The following is a 15,561-nucleotide window of genomic DNA, read 5'->3' on the forward strand; positions in this document are numbered from 1 at the left end:
TGTTTAAGTCTCCACTGACAGGATAATTATTGTTATGGTGTTTATAGAGGTGGGAGGGCCCTAAGGGAAAGGAGGCCAAAAAGGAGAATCAGGAAGTGAGATGAGTAAGACTCCAGGAATTGCACGCAGATGGAGTTTTGTCGTGCTTTTTTCTTTAGCTCACTTGGCTCTTCAGTAAAATAGATGTTTACATATGAGAAACTATTTTTTTCCTCTCTGCATCTCTCACACCTACAAATTCAAATGTTCCACATGCTAATCTTAGTGGCAGAAGTTGATTTTAAGTGGACTTTAGGAATCTGAAACTGTCAGGTGAAAACACTGAGTTTTAATAATTTTTAGTTATTGTAGCTGCTCCCAGTCCTACTGCCAATCTGTAGTTTGCCTCTTTCAAATCTGTTCCAGGGAAGCAAGTTAGCATGACATCCTGAATATCTGCTGAAATCTGAAATCCTGAAAATCTGCTGCCCTTGTTAGATAGTAGTATTTTACTGTACAGGACTGATCATTATGTTATGATTTATGGAACATATTAAATATATCACGAGCCTGTAGGATGTACAGACAGTTCCCTCCTTTTATTTTAAGAGTACAAAAACATGCATCTACGAAACACATCATCTGACAAAATGCAAGATATTTTTCTAACTTTGTTCAGTCATAGTAACCTTGGAGAATACTTGCATGACAGAACGATTAAAATACTTCAAACAAGGTCATGATTTTGCAGGTGACTGTTTTTAAGATTAACTTGCCATTATATATGCTGTCATGATTGCAAGGTATATGCTCAGAAGCTTGGAGGAAGAGTAGCTTCCTGTTCTAGTACATATTATTATTATTATGATCAGCAATTATTGTTGTTTGCCAAGCCACGCCTATGCTAACCTCTGTCATCAACAATATTGTTTAATCAACTTAAAAATGACTGAATCTTATCTACTGGACAACTTCTTTTAATTTACCTTATGAACTTTGTGAGGATGCTATAGAGTATGATAAGAAAATCTTTACTATATAAAAGCTGCAGTATTGTTACTGATTTGTTACAGCTGCATGGTACTGCCCCCCTTAGAAGTGTCTTAATAATAAAGACAGTTTTCCTTTCTAGGAATCAAAATGCTGAGAAAGACTGAGAGGTTATCTGACCTTCTCTCCCCTCCATGGCTGGACCAGCTATCCCATGAGCATTCCTGACAGGCACTTGCTTAAACTCTTCTTAAAACCTCCTGCAACTGATACGCTAACAGGTTTCTCTTGTGTTTTGACTAGTAATAATGTAAGGGAGTGCTTAAGTGGATTAAAAATACATATTTAATTTGGATAGTCTGAAAACTAAATGGAATAGAAGCATTTCTGTTGCTTTACAAAAATTTTCAGTAGTGCTTTTGGAAACATAAAATTTAAGTTTTGATCCAGATTTGCATTACCACAGTAAGTGTTCAAAACTCATGAGTCAATACCCACCCACAAATGGAGTTGGCTTAAAAGCCCATTTTCTTAAAAATAAGACATTTAGAGAGGATGGGTAGGTGGTTGGTTATTTGCCATCTGTTTTCTGAGCTTTTAGGAGACCTTCCTTTCATATTTACAAGCTTTTGCCATACAGAATTAAAAACTTGCTTTAAAAAAAAAAAAAAAAGCTGGGATTCTTACTGCAGTCCCTTGACTTTGACAGCTGAAAAAGGTATTGAAGGATTTGCAACGAAATAATGAAAATCAGAAACACCTCATTGGACCTGACAGCATTCTTCTCCATGTTAGAGCTTTATAGAGGAACAAACAGTAATCTGTGCGTACGAATCCCCTTATATTTAACATATTTGGTGTATTTTGAGAAAGGTTGAAGAAGAGTGTGGAGTGCAAATATTTTTCATCTCAAAAAGCTCTCCGTTGTATATTGCTAACTTCACTTTTCTGCTTCTTAAGGTGATTAATATATAATAATGCTTGTTAATAGACAAATGCTGTCTCTACTCCCAGGCCCTAGTAGGTTAAGTCTCATGGTAGAGAGGATTTTATTTTTAAACATAAAAATTGCAGGAAACTAACAATTCAGTGTTGTCATGGATTTGTCACACTTGGCTAGTTCTTGGTAATTAAAGGAAGGTTTTGATAAACAAGCAGTTTGCTTAATTTTAATGGTCTGTGGTTAGGAGTTCTAGCATAAACTTGCTTGTTAGACACTCCCTGTTTCTTCTAGAGAATATGTTATGTCGTTGTGTTAGAGACTCCTTATTTCTTCTAGTGAATGTTATGTTGTTGACATGCCAAGCAACTTTTGACTAAACTCTGTGAATGCAAACACCTCCTTTTATATAGTGTCTTGCAGTTAGCTGCTGGACTTGTTGATAGTGCAGTTGTAGCAACTTTCAAGTTTACTGAAGTGACATATTAAATTCATACGGCAGGTAGCATTTGTCCCCAGCTCCACACTAACCCTTACAAAAGTGCAGTCTATAGGAGGCCATATGTTTTAGAGAAGGTCATTCTCTCTAACAGTAACCAATAGCATGATGTTGTGTTGGAGAACCAGCTCATTAGTGAGAGCAATACAAATCACATAGGAAAATCCTATCTAATCTAATTAAGTTAGATTTTTCTTGTTTGCTGCACCAACCAGACTGGATTTTCAGATGAAGGTCCATCCTAAAAAAAGTTTGTTTGAGACTCTGAAGAACCTGAAAATGTGTTTCTAAAAGTTGTTGCCAGACTGCAGAAAGGTATGAACTGGTGCATAGTGAGACGTGTTTCAGTTCTGATTGACGCGGTGTTCCTGGGCCACACAGGCCTGGGCCTCTTAGCCTGTGGAAGCGTACCAGAAGCCATCGACCACTATGATTTTTCTTTGCAGAAGGTATGGAGTGGTCATGGATCAGCTGGTGGTGAGCTTTAGTGAGAATAAATCTAGTACACCCAGTACTAGAAGCAGGAATCACTTCACTGACCAGCGTGTTAAGTATCTCACCTAAGTTCTCACCTCAGTTCTGTCAGCAGTTAATGGAGAGAGACAGGTACCTGGAGGATGTCCCTCCCATTCTCTCACATTTGACAAAAACAGATAAACCAGTTCCTGCTTAATCAAGCATTCTGCATTCTGGAAAAAGTTGTATGTGATCATACAAATGAAGACTACCAGGATGCAAGTGCATTCAGAGGCAGAGAACTGAAGCTGCAAAGCTTAACCCAAATTAATGAGTTTCTTATTATTATGGGTGCTTGACTTTGAAACCTTTATAATGTCTTACAATATTTTTACAGGCATGAGATATTTATTTTAAACTCATTGTATGGGAAATTTAAAGCTATGCCATTTTAGATAGTATAATTTGTGGGGGTTTTGTTTGCTTTTAGTGATTTCTTTTAGTATGTATTTGTCTTCTAGAGACAACGTATTGTTCAAAGCATGGTTTTGCTCTCCAAAGCCTCTGCCTGCAGCATGAATTCCTTTATTTGATGCAATTCAGCACAAGGGTCTTTACCTGGCCCCTGTGGGTCCATATGAGCTGTTAGGTGCCACCAAGCAGCTTCCTGACACGCCTGATCAGCACAAAGCCAGGCTGTGTGTGCAGCCCAACCTGGCACAGAGGTGGCCCAGCAGAAAGAGCAGCAGTGGGCATGGGCTGGCTCGCTGTCCCACTTCCCTGCCTGAGCTTTGTGACTGAGCATGGAGAACAGGAGGAGGTAGCACTGGCAAAATGCTGAAGAGGTGGGACCAAAATCTGCTGAAGATGTGGTGCAGCTGAAGTGAGATGTGACTCAGTGACATGTCATCCCCGGCTCATAGGAAAAGGTGAGACACAGCTTGGGCAAGAGGAAATACACTTGCAAAATTAAACACTTCATAGGAGAAATAGCCTCTTCACCTCAGTTAACGACAGCTCAATTTTCACTGCTAATCCAGGAACTGCTGTATGTAGTATGAGACATTAATGCTGGCCCTAATTCTGTTGACTGCCCCTCATCTCTAGGATGAGATTTGACCTTTTGCAGACTTGCTACTTCTTTGAAGAATTTTCTCTCCACCCGCTGAACGTCAGTCAGTTTTCTGCACTGAACTTTCCTGGTCTGTATTCTTTCATCCTTTTTTATGCAGAAGTAAAAGTTCCTTGTGGGCAGAGATGCTTATTTATCTGTTATAATTTATCCACTGTATGGGAATCATGTAGTTATATAAAGCAGTAATACTATAAATAGGAGAGAAGGCAGCAACTTCTCTTTCAAACTTTTTATACAAATTCTCTATCAATTTAAATGGAAGCATGATCCATAATTAAAGTGGCACAGTCCTATGTACAGAAGGAATATTGAATCACAGTGAAAAATGCAGGAAAAGGAAGTATTATAACCATGTCTACCCACAGAGACTATAAATGCAGCCATACATATCTTTTAAATGTTCCTTGGCCAGGTGTGCACTTACAGCTTGGTATTGGCTCAAGCAGGATTGATGTGAACTGGAAGACAAAACCAGCAAACGTTGCTGGGGCAACAGTGCAGGAAAAGTTTAGGACACCCCCCTGCTGTAACAAGGAACTAATCATTCCTTGTTAATGAATGGTTAGTAACAAATGTGTGTGAAAGCAGTAGTTAAAAATTGGCCAGCAAGTTATCTGAGCTTATGTTTTCTGGCTCTGGCAACCAAGCATTCTCTAGGCTTCTGAAGAAATGAATGCTAATGATGACATATCCAGCAACATCCTTTCAAGAGGTCTACTGAATGTGGACATCAACACTGCCTGAAAGACAACTCTTCTTCCTTTTAATATGGGTCCTAAAAGCACGGGAAGGTAGAAAGAGGAGGAAAGGCTTTATACAACTAGAGTTAGCCCTGTATTTTACCAACCCCCTGTATAGTTTCTGAGCCTGTTCAAGAATGACCTGTGTCTTCAATTTTTAACTGAGAAGAAAGGACATACTATACAGGTATAATATCTAGCCTCCAAAGCTTAGTGCAGAACCTTAAAAGCATGGTAGGAAGGGGCCAGATATCTGTATTGAATTTAAAGGCGTTATCAAATTAACAAGGCCTGAATTGTTATTCTATTTATTTACTTATCATTAAGTGATATAACATGCTCTTCCACATCCCGAAGGTCATTACCACAGTATATTTATTTTGGCTCCTCAGTGATGTCGAACATCCAGTACCGTGCCTTTTACAAATGCATACATGAAAAAAAAAATATCACTAATTCATGCTCCTTCAGTGCTGCCAAGAACGCAGCAAAGTGTAACCAAGCTGCATATGGTTTGTCTGTACTAAAATGTCTGCACCCTGCCTACATACGGGTGTAGCTCTACTGGAAGAAATACCCCAACTAGGTTTCAAGGGTTGGATAAAATCCTCCTAGGGGAACTTGAGTGCCTGGTTGAAGAGCTATCCTCAGCTGGCTCCTGTTTGATGCCTCTATCTCATATCCTGTGCCTTAAAGGAGAGTTACATTCATTGTTGTGGTGCACAATTCCGATCCACTTACATGTTTTCCTCCCACAATTACGAAGCAGTAAGGAAAACAATTTGACCAACAGTGCTTTAGTTACAAAATCAACAGATGCATGAGACAAATTCTTGAATTTGGCATTGCAAGATGATACTCTTAAAATAAACATGAAAATATTAGGCACCACACAGTTTTGCCTTTGTTTACTAGGGCTCAGATGATGGACGAAGCATTGACTCTAATACTGCAAAAATCTCTGACTAGCGGCTCCAAAACAAAAGTCCTAGGCCTGGTCCATCAATACCACTTGTGCCAGTAGGATTTCTGAACTCCCTTGGATTCTCACTGGTAAATCAAGCTTCACATTGGTGCACAGCATATCACGTATCAAAGCCAGGGCCCCGTATCTGAACAGGAATGGAGATGTTCACTGCTAAGGGGCACGCAATGTTTGAACTATGCAGTGTGTAACTGAGGAAATAAACATGAGGTAATAAAGACAAGCCAGTAGTAATCTGACTAACCCCCCTTTCAGGGGAGGTTTTTTGATACATAGTTGAACTCCAAATGTGAACTTCGGAGATAAGATACACTGATTACTGTACAAGATTACTACAGTATCATGATTATGTATGTTATGGAGCTGAAACAACCTTTCCCATGGTTGATGCTATTTAAGAAAATGTATTTAGTACTAATTTGAATTTACTTTTTTTAAGAGAAGATGATGCATAAGGGTGAAACAGGAAACATCTTTTAAAATAAACTCATGGATCTCTAGCACAATTACTTGGCTGTTGCTCTTGCATCTCTTTAGAGACTCCTCTATCTGATGACATGAAAGTCACTGCAAGACAGATTTAATCTGGCTGTTGGGTAATTTTTGGAGAGGCAGAGACTACAGGAAACTTTTCTAATTTGACAGACCTTCTGTGTGGAGTTCAGTGAACTCTCAGGCAGGACCAAAAAGCAAGTGTCACAGCGAGGCTTTCCTCTCAAATTCAGGCAGTTCTTTCCTACCATGTCCTGGGGCTGCTGCAATTCAAGCAGCACCCCTACCTCACTGAGCCAAGGGTGCACAGTCACAGGTATGAAAAATGTTGCCTTTGTTCCCTCAGAGGCCACTTTAAGAAAACAAAAATCAGAACCAGTGAGCAAAGTCTGCACTGATTTTATATGTTCCAAATAGGTCACAAACATCTAGTTTAAAAGCTTGCCTCTGTTATTGTTGTGCCTGTTTTAAACAGGCTGAGGAAAGGAAACATTCAGTGATCATCTATTTTCACCAGTTCTATTATAGGTTAATAAGCACTTTGACAGTTGCTGGTCTTCAGGTTTTCATCTGTAAAAAGGAGAATTCAGTGTGTAAGTCTACTACATCAATGAAAATGATGCTGTAAACAGAGACTATAAATTAGGTAGCACTTCATCTGCAGATCTCCATGTGATTTCAAAAAGGGTTATTACCCCACTCTTACTGCTGGGAAAATGGTGGTGAAGAGGTGCGGTGACTTGGCCAGAAGTCACCCAGCTGGCCAGTGTCAAAACTGTGGATAAATACCAGGACTAATTCTTTATCCCAGAAGCTGCCTCAAAATAAATAATACAGGGAATTGTGCAATGGAGTGTACTCTCGGGAACAGTGGCAGAACATGAGATGAAAATAGCTATAATAAACTGGAATACTGGGAAGTAATTAGATTTAAGACAAGAAAATAACCATAGAAGTCTATGTGAGATTAAACAGCACGTAGTAAAGAACCTTTGCTTTGGCAAGGCAAAATTTTTATTATTAAAACATGCTACATTTTCTAGATTATGTCTCTATGTCATGTCTTTTTTTTTTTTTTTAAATGATTGAGGGTAGCAACAATGACAACAGCCCTGAAAAGCCAATTTCCTGAAACACAGCTTCTGTGTAGATATACATTTGCAGACTGTGGATGTAACTGATGGTTTTGATTGTGTGTGCTAGTTAATGAGTTCTGAATCTTGTTTCGTCAAGTTATTCCATGCTCTCACCAATAGAGCATTCAGGTGGAAGTTAACTAGTGCAGCAAGCATTATGACATACAGCCCTCTTGATCTACACGTGTCTTGGGGCATCCGCAATCCAGCTGGACATCCCTAGGCCCTTGTGTTTGGGCACTACTGTGTACGCATGTTTTTCAGCTCTTTGCTCTGCCTAGACTGCGTGGCTGACCACACAGTCCCAGAACTAACGGTTGATAGATTTCCCTCAAGCTTATTTTGCAGCTCTGGTATTTTGACTACTCTGAACTTCATTCATCTCTTCAGAAAAACAGTGGAAGCAGTCAATCCTGAAGGAGTCAGCTCCTTCAGCCCTGGGCAGTAGAAGAAATGCCTGGATGGAGATAAAGTAATTAACATCTACTTTCATTTGTCTATGTAATTTTTTCCTCACTACTTGTCACCATTCTTTTCCATAAGATTCCCTTGCAAACTCCTCTGAGTTTAGGCTACTGCACACAACTGCAAATCACAGATAGCCTCTGATATTCATCCTGTTCTGTTTTTCTTTTAAACAGCCCACAAGACTTTCTACTTGTCTCTTCAGGCCAGTCATACCTTTAAAGTAACCTCATCAGGTGACTGAAATCCCTTAGCATGGAACATGTTGCTTAGCTACCTCCAAGCTGAAGGTCAGGCTTAAAAACTACTTTGCCCTGGGTTGCAGCCGCCTACCTTTTGGGTTCTCTGTGAACAGATCATTAAGGTTTAACAACACCTAGCCAGCCCTTCACCAGGAGCCCTTAGAAACACAGCCTAGTAGGAGGTCGTACGCCAAGAGCAGAGTCACTCAAAGTGGAGTTTACGTCACACACACACAGGTATGAAGATGCAAATATTGAACGGGCTGGGATGGATTCCTCAAATCATTGTACGTGTTATCCCAGGCTATGGGGCCAGCTCCCTCACTGACCCTTCCCCTCAGCAGCATCGTCATGAAGTGCAAGTCATGAAGTCTCCCAGGGCTACTCTCCCCTGCTCTGTGCTGCAGCAGGGAGACCAGTCCCACTCAGAGGCAGTGGGGCAGCCCCACAGCAAGCCTGGGGGCTGCAAGGTTATCTGGGTGGAAGAGGGCTGGTTGCTGCCCACGTTTTGCTGGGGCAGCAGGCCTCTCCCTTGTGGGAGTGCCAGGGATCCTGCTCCAGTGCGCACATTCCCTGGGACGCCAGATGAATTATGGATGAGTCAGCCAGAATTTTTCCACGCGCTTCCACTGCTGCACAGTGCTCATCGCCAACTAAGCTGTGGTTTTCAACCTCTGTCTGGGCCTAATGCTTCTAACATTAAAAAAAAAAAAAAAAAAAAAAAAGAAAATTGCTCTCGGTTTTCTGACAGAGTACTCCATGGCAGAGCACGGGGAATCCCGACGCTTGTGCAGTGTCAGGCTCCTGTGTCCATAACGTTTCACTGAATAGCCTAGCATGTGTTAGAAATCATTTTGTCCTTTCTGCTGCTTTGCTCCTCTGTCCCTCCCACTAGCTGAGTGTATTGACAGAGTCAATTAGAAAAGACAGCAGCAATGCTGAAACTGATTTGAATTTCAACCAGGATCTGCTATGTGCAGAGAGCTGAGGGCAGGCACCTAAGGACCTAGTGGCTGCCCATGGATGCTACAAGTTTGGGGTTTTTTTTTTCATTATTTCAGTCCTTAGCTGGATTCAGATTAATTTCTGTCTAGCAAATGTTCATTTCTTTTGCTCTTCTTTGAGCACAAGAAATGTGTGTGGTCTTAATTTGTGATGATCATGAAAAAGAAACAGTCCAGTTCTGAAATATTTGCTATGAGACAAAGCACAAAATCCGACAACTGCATTTGATGAGTCCTCTCAGAAAGACTGTAGCCTTTGTAAATGCTCGCAGTGATGGAGCAGCACTGATGTCAAACTCTACAGCATGGGAGACTAAGCATTAATTCAAGCCTTATTATAAATTTCAATTATCTGCATTCAAGTTGCATCTAGAACTCCCAATCAAGACAGGCTTCAGCTGTGCTAAACACTACATACATAGAAATGACAATTTGTACTTTAAAGCACTTACCATCTAAATACGTAACATGAAATAAACTGGTATGAAGTCAAAGAAATGAAAGATCCTTACTGGCTCTTTACCTAGACCCAATCAGTAGGCTGCTTGGCTACATTCAGAGAAGACTGACTGAACTCTATGTTTATCTTCAGACAGCCTGAAAACTCATTGATTTTAGTGGGAGAGAAGCATAGGAGTGTTCTTCCCTGAATACACGTATGACCCCTGAATCCAGCCCCGAGGAGGAATTTGAAGATGAATGACATTGTTTTACAGGCTAACAAGGCAGAGATGGCACAGGAAGGAATACAGGACAATCATGCTTTTGGAAGGCCACAACCAGCGTCTCCTCCAATTTCCCACAGCAGCAAAAGAGTCCTCGATTTGCACCATCATCCCTTAAGAGCTATTCAAATGCAGATGTCCCAGTCAGCCCTTTTGAGTTCTCTGAGTTTGGCCCCATTTACACAGCATATCATGTCAATTATTCATGTACACATTTCATGATACCTTTGCCATAGTAATTAAAAGGGCTCCTGTGGCTGTTAAGCCAGAATATGATCCAAACTGTACTGTGATGAAATTAATTTCTCTTTACCCTGAACTACTCTATCCACGTTATTTCTAGCTTTCACCTCCTGCCATGGGATGTGGCTATGCCTTTGATCGCAGGATGACAGAGCCCCTTGCAGTTAAGAACCTGCACAGCCTACTGTTCATCATTAGGTTCCCCCCCAGTCTTCTCTTCAATAAACTAAAGAGACTGATTGTAAGTCTCTTACCATAAATCAGCTTTGCTTAGATATCATGTAACTCTTATTGCTCCTTTGTGAAGCCTAAATTGTCAACATCATTTTTCTCAAGCGTGGGCACCAGAACAAGACACACTATAATGTTACTGTAACATCACCTCTTTACTCCTACGGAAGGTACTCTACATCCAGGGATCACATCAGCCTCCTTAGTCACCGCATTGTTCTGGTGGCTCCTGTGCTGCGGGTTGCCCACGTGAAGAGGCTTGTCGCTAATTCTTGGAATCCTGTGATTCATTCAAAGCTGTCTGTGCTGCTGCAGTGAGTGTAGGCTCTCCTACAAGCAAGAGAGTAGAAGTCACTTTAAGTCACCTTTCATTTTTTGCCTCTTGACCACATCAGCATAGCACCCGCTGAGGTGGCCACAGGCAGTGGGGTGTGCAGCAATTCCTCTGCAGACCACTATTTAAACATTCCTGTCATCCTATGAAAAAAAACCAAACCACATTTAGTCATGTACAATTAGTCACTGTTCAGTTGTCTGTATTGGTCTGAATTATGTCCGCTTTGCCATGCTGCAAAGGGTCTGTAGCCCAAGGTTTCCTGTGGGACACTGTGATGGCATAACTTCCTTGAAGAGGAGGAGGCTCCTTTCCTTAGAGATATGAGTATCGCTCTAAGTAAACGGACCTAAAAGGTGGTAATTAAAGAATAGTTGTCTATTTTCCTTTCAAAATGAATGTAAAGCGCTATGTTTAGAAACCTATGTAACAATGCAAAGTTTCTATATGCACATTTATTTACCCAGAATATTTTATTGTACTATTTAAAGTTTAGACAAAACCAAATCAAAAGGTTACAGAAATAGTTGTGTTATGTGTTACAGGTATTATAGCACTATGATGTCAGCCAACACAACAGAATTTGTGTTTGACAAATTCTTTAGTTTGACAAAATAGTTTTAATTACCAGATTTGAAGACAAAATAGTTGTTCTGATTTCTCAAATATTCTATCAGGATTTCTTAGATATATGTTGGATCTAAATAAAATGATTATGTTCATGCAAGATATATATTGCAAAAGGCTAGAGTGTGCAATGATGCCCTGCTTTTAACTTTTCTCATCTGAGAGCCAGGATCCACAAAATTAAAAAATAACAGTTAAGCCCTGGGAACTGGTTGCTGAACACGAACACACACACACACACAAAAATCAATGTAAGGTCACTGCAAACTGGAGTAGAGAATGCCAAAAGTCTTCTGAGGGAACTTTGTTCAAAGGATAAAAAAAACCTCACTTCATTTACACCAATAAATGAGAACACAAAATGTGGCATAGCTTACATATTTGCATTTTAATAATAGTGCTGGAAACTGAAACATATGTCAGTCTCAATACAAAATAGACATAAATTCATCTCAATTCAGCACCTGCTTATCCCAGTCTTGTGGTTCTGCTACCAGAGCAAATATAATCAGGAAAAAAGTAACACGTGCTCTGGGTCAATGTGTAGGTGCTTCATCATGCCTAACTGACAATTTGGGGACCGTCCCAGTATGTAAATTTAGTATTCCGATTTAAGGTAAAAAATTGCTGAATTACTGAATGTCTCGGTGGATGCAGAGCTGAACTGTCAGGCCCATGTCACACACCTTCCAGAGATGACAAAGCAGAGAGCTACTAAAACTCAATTGCTCCCATTCAAAATGGGAGCATCTTTGGAAAGTCAGATAGCTGGAGGCTGAATCAGTCCTGCTGAGTTTGCCTGACATCCAGGGGTGAGGAATTGAAGAATTTTCTGAGATGTGGAGCACACACCAGCACTGAGCATGGATTCTTCAATGCTGTGGGGTATTGCGTGATGATGCAGCCAAGCCTCTCTAACAGCTCTCTGACACCAAATGGGTCAGTCCTGCCTACCCCAGGCTGTGCTTGTGTGATCCTGTGGTGGGATGGCTCACCTAGCTAATCCAGCAAAAATACTGCTCACCACCTTTGGCAGAGTTAGTTTTCTACTTCTTTAGGTCCCTTGAAATCCTTACTGTGAGACAAGATGAGCTCCAGTGCCACAGGAGGGGAAGCTGCTGCGATGCACAGCTAGGGAGGAGGTGGAGTGGGATCACCCCTTTTGGCAGTGAGTAATTATTGGATCAGGTGAGATGATCTGTCTAATCCCACCATGGGCCTGACAGTCTGGGGGTGCACTCAGAGGCACAGAAGGCTTGAACGGAGGAACAGAAAAGACAATCCTTCTTTCATAGCACGCTGGTTTAGCTGTGAGATCCAACTCATAACTAAAGAAGTTTCCTATGACTTGAGAAGAGCAGAAGACTCAGGAAAGGAAAAACACACAGATACTGATTATTTTTCACAGATCTGTATATTCCTTGAGCTGCCTCAGCATGGCATAACCAGTGCTAGCACTCCTCAAACAACATGTGCCCAATTGCTTCCACAACCATACCCCCATGAAGAGATACTCTGTAACTCAGTGTTACTTTATAGGAAGGGAGGGACAAAACCTTTGCTTGAGCTAATGGGGAGTGTGGGGTAAAGGGAGGAACAATTATGTTTTGTGAGATTATAGGAGCCAAGCTGTAAAAGGTCTTGTTTCCACAGAGGGCTAACAGAAGGTTTCTGTGCAAGAAACCAGGGATAGAGCCAGCTCTGTGAGATGCTCAGATGAAACACAGTAGGAGAACATGTGGACCCAATACAGCAGGAGCTAACCATCACCACCTAGGAGCAGGACTGTATGATAACCGCAGGGCATAGCTTCTCCTCTTTTTCATCATAATTTTTCCTTGGTGAAATATTCAGAGCCCTTTTGGTCCAGCCTACATCTGTATTTCCTGACTGAAATGAAATATGACACCCCCCCAAGTCCCCCCGCCAACAGTGCCTCATTTACTCTAGAGGGAAAAATGATTTGCAGTCAACTGACCCTATTTTTCCCATTATGAAATCATTTATTAGTATGCTAGACTTCGCCTGCTGAGCTAACCCACATTAATAAAGCAAAATGCAAATGATGTGCTTGTCTCTACTGACCCTGACTTTGAAAACTGGTTTTTCTTTCCCTGCTTCTCATCTTTGACAAAAGACACACAGCCATAAGCTTAGAAGTCAGCAGGTACATTTGTCTGTCTGTCAAGTGACCTGAATCCCACTTTTCAATGCAGAGACTTTCAGTACAGTGGATACTGAGAACTGGTGATGCTGTAGGAAATGACAGATGACACTAGTTAGGCTGATTAGATAGTTCCATATTCCTCTAGCAAACTCTTCCCCTCCTTTTCCTTAATTTTCTTTCCTTATAGTTGATTCTTCCCTTCACCTTGCTGGTTTGTTGGAAAACCAGTTTTGATGCTAGAGGGTGTATGTCCATCCATCAGATTCCAGATAGTGAAAGAAAAGTCTCTGAAAACATCTTCCCCACCCATGCTGGCAAGCTTTCTCCTATGACTTCTCCCTTTTACAGTGCAAGACTGCATAGACCAGTTCCTAAACATATTAAGACTCATACCACTTCTCTTTCACATGCTCTTAACACTCATCTCTTGTTCCCTCTGTTCTTCAGAGCCTCCACTAACTTTCCTGTAGCATGCACATTGTTATTCTCAATATTCACAACGTTTCCTCATTTCCTTGGCTCACGTCTCACCAAGACTAAATACCACAGCTCATGTACAGCAAGTACTTCCAAGCCTCTTTTCCACTCTGTCTTGCATTTCTGACATTCTGCTATCTACTCTCATTGCACCACTGAAATTGCTCTCGTGACTTCTGCTTCCTCAAATGATGTTGTCTTTATTTATATCTTCACTGATCCCTGTCTCTTACTTTTGTCATCTCTCTGCCAACTTTATCTTTCCTCTCAACACTTTCTCTCCTTGGCTTTCACAACTCCATCCTCACTTCTCCCTTTCGACAGCTGAGGCTTCCTTTTCCATTCCCATTCGCCATGGAAATCTCAGCAGGCTTTCTCTCTTCTGCCTCTCCCCATGGATCAGTACCCAGTCACGTTGGCAGCATTCTGCATCAGTGATGTGTGCATTTATCTTGGTCTTTTCATCCATCTAGTCCTACATTTTAGCCACTATGTCTTCTTGGGGAAGTGTTTTTGCCAATTCAACTTTCACATGAACTTCTGAGAAGCCCCCTGAAGTGCTACTCCAATCCCTCTACTCTGTTTATAAGTATTGTCCTTCCTTTTGTCCTACTCTGTTGCTAGGACTAATCAAAGCCAGTCCCACCCCAAGGCACCCAGATCATGTCTCCTCTCAAAGTCACAGCACTCTTGAAGGTCCCTCCCTTTTCACCTCCCCTATATCCATATGGGAGATATGTGTAATTGTCCTTTCCCCCCCATTACAAACCAAAAACCCATACAATTATTCTTGCCCGTTGTCTCACCTGTTTAAATCCCTTCCCTGACTCCCTTTTTTACCATCATTCAGCTTTTAATTGTCTTCCTCCTTCACAGTCACACCCTCTTCTGATCACTTTTACTTCTTATCATGCCATGCACTTTCTTCTTTTTAACCGTGCTGCAAACATTAATCCTTGTGAAATTTGTTGACACTCCTTGTTTCATGCTTCTTTTCTTTCTGCCTGAATAACTATAATACAAGTCATAAAACTTGGGCAAGCCATCTTCCCACCCCACCCTACCCCTTTTCAGGCAAATGAAGAAACTAGCTAGGAAACTAGAGTTAACTCCTAATTTAGTGGCTTGAAAGAAAGAAAAAGTGCCCAACAGTGATTAAAGAACAATTTGATAAAATGGAAAAAAAATGGGTTTAGTGGTTGCTTTTTTCCCCCACTAAGGGATTGAAAAGTACAATGAACAAATAAACAGAAGTTGATGCAAGTCAAGCAATCATGAATATAGGAAAGAACCAATTAACTGCCCAGAACACACTGAAATAAATATTAAAATATTTTTAAGGACAATATGTGGAATAGAAATTGTGGCTGCACTGCACTGAGAAAGGAAGAAAATGAATGAGACAGACTTACCAGGCTAACAGCTTTTTTGCCCAGTCCAGCAATTCCATAGTCTGTTTGAATTTCTGCCTAGTGCTTTCTAATTTAGGGCTTCATCCTCTGCAGTGCTGTTGTATGTAGCTCTGTTAATGCCAATCTAAACAAAGTAATTTTGAAAGTTTGGAGCCCTAGAGCCTGATACTCTGTAGATATAGCTCTGCCACCTCTATTATAAGCCATATGAATGCTCGTATTCATGGGGGATATCCAGTCCCATAAAAACTCTAGTGACACTTCTGCCTAACACTCAAAGTA

Source organism: Strix uralensis, chromosome 1 (genome assembly GCF_047716275.1).
Source record: "Strix uralensis isolate ZFMK-TIS-50842 chromosome 1, bStrUra1, whole genome shotgun sequence".
Classification (NCBI taxonomy): domain Eukaryota; kingdom Metazoa; phylum Chordata; class Aves; order Strigiformes; family Strigidae; genus Strix; species Strix uralensis.